This window comes from Astatotilapia calliptera, unplaced genomic scaffold (genome assembly GCF_900246225.1).
Source record: "Astatotilapia calliptera unplaced genomic scaffold, fAstCal1.2 U_scaffold_43, whole genome shotgun sequence".
NCBI classification, from domain to species: Eukaryota; Metazoa; Chordata; class Actinopteri; order Cichliformes; family Cichlidae; genus Astatotilapia; species Astatotilapia calliptera.
In genome coordinates, this window is record NW_020535782.1 from 23,469 (window position 1) to 34,169 (window position 10,701).

A 10,701-nucleotide genomic window follows, 5' to 3' on the forward strand; every position below is an offset into this window, starting at 1 on the left:
ATGGCAGAAAGAGTCAGAAATACATCATAATTCAAACAAATACAAAATAGGAAAAACATCCTACATAAACTTCATAAAGTTTCATTAACAGACTTTGAACAATGGACTTCAAACTTCCCCCCAAAACAACAGAAACACATTTGAAGATAATGAATGACATTTATCCCTCTAAAGAAGGACTTAGACTACGATTTAATATGAATGAGAACATGTTCATAAATGGATGCAACCAAAGATTTCATCAATCCCTGATTTAGAGACAACAGAACATTTGGTTTGATTTCACAAGATAAGAATGACGACTGAGTTGGAAGATTGTTTTATGTTTAGTCAAATCTTTCATACATAAAGTCGGATTACAAAATCATCCCCTAAATTTGTTGTTTTATTCAAGGAACTGAAATTATAGAGAAAATCTGTGAAATGACTTAAAGAAAACATCACCTGTGGATTCCAGCTGTGTTCGTAGATCTGCAAACTTTGACCCCACAGAGTCGAGCTTTTCAGTTCAATCAGCTGCATTTTGATGTCCTCTGTGTGCAGCCAGTTAATGCGACACAAATCCAGCTGCTCATTAAAGCTTTCTGGTTTGATCAGAAAAGAAAACGTTGGTCCAAACATCTGAAAGTCCCAAAAACACATTGTGAATTCTGTCTTGAGTATCCGGATGTATCCGAGTATTTACGTGGTGCTGATGCTCCTGAAGCTTTTGAAGTGTCTGAATGTGCAACTTTCAACATTGCTTGAAAAAGCTGACAGCTAGCAACGTCCCTCTCACCGGTAGGCTAAGTGATTTTTAGCCAATTACAAGTTGAATCTGGTAGTTGGGGTTGTTAGCTAAGATACCGTCATTAAGAAGAGGCACAACTAATGTGTCTATGTGAGCTAATTTGCGATGTGCACCACTGGCCCAGCCATTTATTTTTTAATGCACCTTCCCAGATTACTTCACTGCGTGTCGTGCCCAGGGCTGGACTGGGACAAAAAATTGGCCCGGGCATTTTGACTACAGACCGGCCCACCAGGTATTAAAGCCATAAAGCCTTTGAATGAAAACAAACGCTGTTGTGACAGTGATGTACAGTCTTGTTGGTATATGTATGATTTCTATACATTTTACATCAGATGAAAACTTTGATTGTAAGATTCAGATAATTCTTTATTAAAAGCTACACATTTTAAATGAGAATAAGAAATAAAAGTATTTCTTTGCGCCCCCTTTTCCCTGTTAATGCCCTACCTGGCCCCCTGGCAGAATTTTGTTAGACCCGTCCCTGCACCGTTAGCAGCTGTCAACTACATAGAAAAGGATCCTGGTGTTTTTTTTTTCTCTCAGAAACAGTTCATAACTTCCCATCAACTCATTCATGTCACCTAAAAGGTAAACCTGTTTCTCCATCACCTGCTCAGCTCTGATGATTCAGTAAGGACATCTCCTGGTTTCATCTTCATGTTTCCCTCTCACCACATATCCAAACCGATATCCTGACCAGCAGCTTTACAGCTGTGGCTCCAGCAAACATCAGCTGATACTATAAATTAATATTAAATAAATTCTAACAACAGCTGATCAAGCTTAAACATGCTGCTGTTGTTTAGAGTGACATTCGCTGGTTTCCTCTTTCTGGCGCAAATTCAGCGATAAATAAACAAGAGAGAAAAGCCGATCAGCTGATCATTGATCAGTTTCATGATTGAAGTAGCAACAGTAGAGGGAGGGGAGAGAATGACAGTGTAAAGACACAGAATAAATCCAGCTTTGTGTCTTTTCCATTCTAGCTGAAGTCCGGGACAAAATGTATTCCTTCTCAGCTTAACACGAAACGCGTAATATTTTCTGAGAATACAAGACGATTCTGTTTTTTACAGGACGGTTGGAAACTCTACTAAAATAAAGTTCACTATCAGTAACATCATAGCACCACCCAGCTGTATAGAAACTCCATCATGCTAGATAGTAGCAGTACGAGTTAATGTAACTGACTGTAAAAAATCAGCACAACGAAAATAAACTCCACGTAAACTTGGTTTATATCTGACCCAGATAGACTGCAGGACATAACTTCTTACCTGGAGTTCAGTTCACCTGATACTCGGACAGACTCGGGTCTCTGCTCCTCCTGGGTTACCGACCCTTGCTCTAAAGCATCTGATTTGGATTCCTGAGATCAAATATATTTTCCTTTGGCTTTGTTTTCTTCCCATTTGTGGCTTTAATGTAGTGTTACATCCTGTTTGTTTGCTTCCATCTGTATACATGTCCAGATTCACTGTTACGTTTCTACTCTTACATTGTTGTGTGATCACTGTTCTATCTTTTATAACTTAAAGTGGATATTATAGTTGTAAACTGCCCTAGAGCTCCCTCTAGTGGATGCTTTGTAATATGGGTTTGGTTACTTTGGGAAGGGAAAAAATGAAAACGTGAAGAATAAATAAAAGATGGCGGAAAGTGATACCGTAATGTTATCGTTCTAAGCTGAAACGGATCTTAAAATGTTGTTGCCTTGTCTGTAAGTATGAGTGTCGATAAAATAATTATTATCTTTTGTTTTGTGTAATAATGGTACGATAATTTGTACATTTGAAAGTTTTATCTTGTTAGCTTGCAGTAAGAGTTTAACAAGCTAGTTTACAATGTTAGTTAGCTAATACAGTATTTTGTACTTCCAGTTTTACGATGGTCAAAGAGAAGGCAATGGTCAGAGGCCATTCTTCAATAAATCAACGCAAAAAGGAAAATAAGTCTGGTTATTGGAGCATCGTTATCTCGCTTTCTAGCTGGTGAAACTAAGAGACTCAGGTCGAGGACAGCATAATCACTGTTCCCTCTGCTGACTGATGTGACCTTTTGTATCTCACACTGATACTTGTCATATTTGTATCTGCGCCTAAAAGATAAAAAGTTTTCCATGCTTAAACACAGCTCCATCTCCTGCAGTTCTCCCTCTGAACCACTAGATGTCTCTGTTATCTAAATGAAGACGTGCAGCACAGCAACCACAGCAGCGCTCAGATCACACGTGTCCTGTTATTATGTATAAAAGCATGAAATAGGTGAGACAGGTGGGATCAATATTAATGTTGTGGAAATATATGAAAAAGCAACAGAAGAGTGAAAACATTTTGTGTTTCTAGAAAGATCTTTCAGCTCACAGCTGCTCACAGACTGTATTTACAAGTGACAAACTGCAACTCTACAGTACATCTACAGTATATATCAAATATATTCTGTATTCAAATCTATTGAGTGATGTTTGAAAGTCTTTCCAGGTGAGTTTGATCCAGGAGGGTCTGAAGCCAGAGTCAGACAGAGACTGTGCAGAGACTGTAGAAGGACAGAGCAGCAGCAGAGCAGTCCAGATACACTGATGATCCTCTGTCAGATCCAGAGGGACACACAGGGATGATGCTGGACTCTACATTGTGTCTGACAGTGGAGCTGTTCTCAGAGCAGTTCACTCTGCAGCACTGACAGTCATCTGCACTTCTTCTCATTCCTCTGTCAGTCACTGCTGGATGAAGCTCTCCTCTCCACCTCCCAGTAACATGGCCCAGTCAGAGCGTCTCTACACACAAGCTGCTGCTGCTTCAACCTCTCTGGATCATCAGGACACAGCTCCTCCTCTCTCAGCACACACACCGTCCTGTTTACCATCATACCCTCCACCTGCAGAGAGGAGAAGGAAGAGCAGAGGAGATAAACGAGTGTTTCCAGAGACTCTTCATCAGCTGTCAGTCAGTGATGCAGCACATCCAGTATAAAGAGCAGCAGGGACTTCAGTGCTGGGACTGTACTAGGACTCATTGTTGCTTCACTTTTTCTAATCTTTGGATTTTTATTGAAGTTGATGAAAATGTTTTTCCCTCCTAGTTTGAGTTTGGACTTTCATTCATTAGAAGAACCTTGGTGTGTCCACTCTGAGCTCTGTAGGAACCCCAACAACAAGCCCAACAATCCAGATGGACGGTTCCAGCTGTTAACTGGAGGAATTCCATCCAAACATCTGCTCTCACTAAATTCTTCCTCACCTACAGACTGTGTTCTTCACTGCTTTAAACTTGGAAATGAATGCAGTCATTGGTCTGTGTGCTGCTTTGTTCAGAGAGCTGATTGGCTGTTGACAGTTTTTGATCAGAGCGTGTCAGCCGTTACTATGGTGACCATAAAGGTGAGACACAGGAAGTGTTTGTGTCCAATCCTGAAGCCTGTCACTATTCTCCTCTCACAGTTTCACTGAGAAGCTGCAGCTTTACAGGAAACACTGGATCTTTGTTTCATACTGACTGTGTTTAGTACAATACTGCTGACAGCACCACCCACTCACTCCATCACACTACTTACAGCAGAGTCTCCAGTCTGTAGTCTGGACTCTGCTGAAGATCAGACAGCTGCTTCACATCTGGATCCTTCAGACTGCTTCCCCACAGGACCAGCTGTCTCAGATGGGAGGGGTTGGACTTCAGTGCTGCTGCCAGATAATCACAGCTGATCTCTGACAAACCACAGTCCCACAATCTGTATAAAGAATGAAAGATGTAAGTTTATTAGACAAAGTGTGAGCTTGAAATCATTCAGTGTTTCATCATCTGTTCAGAGCTGAAGAAGGTTCAGAATGTAGAAGTTTAGAAAATGGAAACTCCAAACAGCTGAAGCCAACAGGAAGCAGTTTCAAACAAACACAACAAGAGAAAAAACTCTGAATGTTTCACATTAAAGTCGTACATTTATCATAAAAACAGGACAAAGACTTGAAAAAGTCGTGTTTTTCCTTCCAGGAACCACAAGGCTTCACTTTTAAAGGTGAAGTGTGAAAGAAATGGACATATTTGAAGTCCAACACCTTTTTCCAGTCACATTATTAAAGCAGACAAACTACAAGCTCATTTTCATTCCAACAAGTCATCTTCTGACCTGGACTAACAACACTGGTCTCTATGTGCAGCTGGCTGTGAGACCAGTGCTCAGGGAGCATCTACAAAGTGCAACACTGAAAGAACATCACACACTCATTTGCTTCCATCATCCAACCTGAAGAGGAAACAGAGACGGTCCCCTTCAAAGTAAAAGCTGCTCCTTTTGGACAAAGTATCAAAGAAAGTCTACAGTATAACATAGAAAAGACAGAAAAAGGTTTGGTTGTTTTTAAATTGTTCAGAAATGAAACTACACTAAGCTCAATTATGTGACAGACATTTCATCCCATGTCAGTTTGGCCTCATCCTGGGCCGGATTATCCAGCACACACTCTGACCACAGGCCCAGGGGCCACGCACAGCTGGGCTCCATCCAAGAGACAGGAAACAAACCAACACAATAATAAAAAGCACCATGTGATCTTCTGACATCTTCAAGACGAACATAGTAAAACCATGAGCATATTTGTTTCCTGATAAAATGATGTGACAGGTAGAACAGAGTAAAGTGGTGGTGTTACAGCCTTTCTCCCCTCTGCTGCCGAGGCTGTTAGTCTCTCCCAAACTCAGCTACAGGACTTCCAAATGAATGAAAGCAGCAGAAGTGGCTTTACAAATGAAAGAGGAAGAGGAGAAGAAGAGGAGAGGGGGGCCACCCTGACCATCACTCCAGCTGAAAACATCACACTTCCATTAAAGTTGGTGAGAAAATGTTGAGCAGGATGAGCTGCTGGCTAATCTGGAGGCTGTAGCAGCAGCTCACAGTCACAGTGGATTTCCACTCATGAAAAAGCTCTGGCTGCTTCATTTCTCATCTCATATCATAGACTTTAATGCTTCACTGAAGCTGTACTGTGATGCTTCCATATTCCAGTGAGGCCTCCATAATGATTTCAGCTGTTCTGTACACACACTGTGTGCCCTGTATGGCTCAAAGTCTCGGCAGCCTGTTTTTATCTGCTATCATCAGATCTTCATCATCCTCATTCACATCCCTCACACACTCTACAGCCTCATCAGCACTGACTTCATCTTCACTGACTGATGGAGCACAACATGAACCTGTGGAGGCTGAAACACTGTCCTGTCAAACATCTCCCCGTCACCAATCCACTTCTGTCAGCCTTTAAATGAACCCTGCTCAAGTCTGTCACTTCTGTTTGGAGCCAAAAGGAAAAACTGTTGTTCAGTCGTTTGGAACGACACAACATTTCTGAAAGCACTCAAACTTCTTCACATTTGTCTTCAGACACATCCTGAACATTTATGAACTAAAGAGAGTTTCAAACATCAATCAAAGACCTGAAATATAGAAAAACAACAACAGCCGCAGTCAGTGAACTCACCTCAGAGTCTCCAGTCGACAGTTTGGACTCTCCAGTCCAGCACACAGAAGCGTCAGTGATGAATCCCGCAGGTTGTTCCAACTCATGTCCAGCTCTGTCAGATGGGAGGGGTTGGACTTCAGAGCTGAGGCCACAACTTCACAGTGAGACTCTGAGAGTCCACACTGAGTCAGTCTGTGATGATAGAAAATATAAAATGTGTTATTATAAAAGCAGAAAATCTGCATTATAAACACAGACTGAATGTATATGAAGACAAAACAGAGTGAGGTCATAATCTGATGAATCTGCTCTTCACATCTGTGCTTCAGCTCCTCTTACTGTGTTTGACATGACACAACGATTGAGTCTCTCTCAGACCTGCAGACTTTTAATGAGAATCTTTGTTTGGCTTTAATCTGCAGATGAAGGAGGAAGATGGTGTCACATTTAGGCTTCCATAATGTCCACAGTCTGTCACTGAGATCTGATATAGAGTCAGAGTGAAGACACACATTTGGACTGTTTCCTGTTTTGAATTTGACTCCAGAACATTTTGAATGAGATCAGCTCAGTGAAGAGTTCCAGCTGGAAAGATGATCTCTGTTTGCTACCTGCTGTCAGGTACAACTGTTCACATCCACACGCAGGAAAAACCTGCTGACTGTTACCAAACGGAGCAGAAATCTCATCAATGGACAATAATGATGAATGAACTCAGAGCTGATGATATCAGATCTGATTTCAGGGGAACTAAACACAGAAATGATTGGCTCATTTTAGCTTTCTGAGCCATTATCTGCTGGTGTGTCGCTAGTTGACAGAAAATGATTTGTATTCCTGTTCAGGGCTTCAGTGTTTATGAGTCCAGATCCAGGTGACAGCAAGTCAAAATGATGTTACCTGTCTGTGTCCAGCAGCAGCCTGTATTCACTTTGAATATTGTTATAACCTGACATGGATCAGTTTGTCTTTGATTGGTTTGTAAATGTCACTGTTTCCATTGGACCTGAGTGACGTACAAAGACAGAGAGGGAGAGAAAGGAGAGAGAGGATGGAGACAGCAAAGAGAGAGCAAACACAAACAGGTGAGAGTGGACAGGTGACCAAGGTCAGCAACCAATCAGAGAGCTTCTGTTTGACCCACAGTCACTGATGATGACTGCACATAACCAAGCAGTGTGTTACTCTGATATCAAATATGGATCCTGCTCTTCTAATAATGGTCATCAGATGATATTATTGTGTTATTTTGTAACTGAATACGATGTTTGTGTGATTATCAGTGAAAGAAGCAGTGAGGAGGATGGAGAGAGAGAGAGGACAGAGGGTGAAGTTAGAAACACTAAAAGGATTTTTCATGGATTTCATGGATGATTTGAGTGATTTCCAGCAGGACACTTAAACATGTCAGTGGACGTCCTAAAGAACATATTCACTGATATGAAACGTGTCATTGAACAGGATTAATATCAGTGGAAACATGGTGGAAACAGCTGTGACTGCATGGATGTGACACACTTCAAATCTGTTCTCCACTCTTGGATTTGGGATCCATGGAGCTGCTGTTGAATCTGTACAATAAAGGAATGGTGTCGAAATGGTAAAAATGGCCTGCATTTGTATAGCGCTTTACTCAGTCCCTAAGGACCCCTAAGCACTTTACACTACATTCAGTCATTCACTCATTCACACACTGGCAATGGCAAGCTACATTGTAGCCACAGCTACACAGTGTGGGGCACAGTGACTGAGGCGAGGCTGCCGGACACTGGCGCCACCGGGCCCTTTGACCACCACCAGTAGGCAAACATGGGGTTGCCCAAGGATATTTAGCATGCAGCCAGAAGGCAGCCTGGGATCGAACCACCGACCTTCTGATTAGTGGCTTACCTGCTCTAACCTACACTGATCAATAATGTTAATGATCACATCTGGACTCACCTAGACTTTCTGCAGTTCCTCACAGCTGGAATCAGTCTCTGTCGTCCCCGCTCTGATGTGTTGTACTTCTGTAGGTCCAACTCATCAAGAACCTCCTCTGACATCTGCAGCATGAAGGCCAGAGCTGAGCACTGGATCGCAGAGAGTTCCTTCTCTGACTTCAGGAACTCTTGGATCTCCTGAAATAATGTGAGGTGGTTCATCTCCATCAGACAGTGGAAGATGTTGATGCTTCTGTCAGGAGAGATTTCATCACTGTTCTTCTTCTTCAGGTTGTTAATGACTCTCTGGATGGTTCCTGGACTGATCTCTGTCTGACCCAGCAGACCTACTAAGAGTCTCTGGTTGGACTCCAGACAGAGGCCATGAAGGAAGCGAACACACAGGTCCAGGTGGCCATTTTTAGTCTGGAGGGATTTCTTCATGGCTCGTTTAAGGAAATCATCCAGAGAGGACTTGTATTTTTTTCCCAAAAATTTCTTGAGCACCTTTGTCTTCCTGTTGGTGTGACAGTGGAACATGTAGACAGCAGCCAGAAACTCCTGAATGCTCAGATGAACAAAGCAGCAGACTGGTTTCTGGAAGGACACACACTCTCTTTTGAAGATCTCTGTACAAACTCCTGAGTACACCGAGGCCTCTGTCAAATCCAGACCTCACTGCTCCAGGTCTTCTTGGTAGAACATGATGTTTCCTTTCTCCAGATGTTCAAACGCCAGCCTCCCCAGCTTCAGAAGAACTTCCCTGTCAGCCTCTGTCAGCTCCTGTGGACTCGTCTCATGTCCCTCATAATACTTGTTCTTCTTCCTCTTTGTCTGAACCAGCAGGAAGTGTGAGTACATGTCAGTCAGGGTCTTGGGCAGCTCTCCTCTCTGCTCTGTAGTCAACATGTGCTCCAGAACTGTAGCAGTGATCCAGCAGAAGACTGGGATACTACACATGATGTGGAGGCTCCTGGATGTCTTCATGTGGGAGATGATTCTGCTGGACAGCTCTTCATCACTGAATCTCCTCCTGAAGTACTCCTCCTTCTGGGCGTCAGTGAAGCCTCGTACTTCTGTTAGCCTGTCAACACATGTAGGAGGGATCTGATTGGCTGCTGCAGGTCGGGAAGTTATCCAGACGAGAGCCGAGGGAAGCAGATTCCCCTGGATGAGGTTTGTCAGCAGCTGGCTGACTGATGACTTCTGTGTGACATCAGACAGCAGCTTCCTGTTGGTGAAATCCAATGAAAGTCTGCTTTCATCCAGGCCGTCAAAGATGAACAAAAGCTGAGAGACAGCCAGCTTCTCTGCTGTGACCTTCTGTAATGTTGGATGGAAAACATGGAGCAGCTCCAGAAGACTGTACTGCTCATCTCTGATCAGGTTCAGCTCCCTGAATGAAAGCAGAACCACCACACTGACATGTTGGTTCTCCAAGCCCTCTGCCCAGTCCAGAGTGAGCTTCTGCACTGAGAAGGTTTTTCCAACACCAGCCACGCCGTTGGTCAGAACCACTTTGATGGGTCTCTGTTGGTCAGGTAAGGCTTTAAAGGTGTCCTGGCACCTGATTGGAGCGTCATGGAGGGCGTCCATCTTGGAAGCTGTCTCCAGCTGCCTCACCTCATGTTGGGTATGAACCTCTTCACTCTGTCCCTCTGTGATGTAGAGCTCAGTGTAGATCCTGTTGAGGAGGGTTCTACTTCCTGTTTCATCACTTCCTTCAGTCACACGTTCACATCTCCTCCTCAGACTGATCTTATGTTCATCTAAAACCTCCTGCAGACCAACATCTGCTGAAAGAAAGAAAAACAATGAGACTAAAGAGAAAGAAAACTCTTCAATGTCTGAACAACACAAGAAGTCCAGTTTTCAGAAATGAGTCCATCAGCAGACAGATGTTCAGTCTTACTTTGTACACAGCTGCTCTGACTGGCTGTCTGCAGTTCAGCTCTGCTTCTGGATCTTTCTCCACACTGGGGACAGGAGGAGTCTCCTGATGAAGCAGACTGGTCCCAGTATGAGGAGATGCACTGTCTGCAGAACCAGTGTTCATAGCTGGTAGAGACTGGATCCTTCAGGACGTCCTGACACAAAGCACAGCATGACAGCTGCTCATCCTCACAAACACCACTCCTCTTCCTCTCTCTGTAAACACATTTCTTTATCACTAAAAACATTTACTGTTAGTGAAAAACATCCAGATTTGACCAAACTGCAGTTCCTCACAGTTCCTTTGATTTCATCAACACTAATGAGCTGCTCTTCCTGTCTAATGTAGGGTGTAATAAGACAGGCAGTTGTCTTAAAGCACAGGCTGTGTCCCATACACATATATATATATACACATATATATATACACATATATATATACACATATATATATACACATATACACATATATATATATATACATATATACATATATACATATATATATACATATATATATACATATATACATATATATATACATATATACATATATATATACATATATATACATATATATATACATATATATATACATATAT

At 42.5% G+C, this 10,701-nt stretch overlaps 1 pseudogene; it reads right to left on the minus strand.

Moving 5' to 3' along the window:
* Positions 1–3,638: 3,638 nt before the first annotated feature.
* Positions 3,639–10,486, minus strand: LOC113018141 (protein NLRC3-like; annotated as a pseudogene).
* Positions 10,487–10,701: the final 215 nt, after the last annotated feature.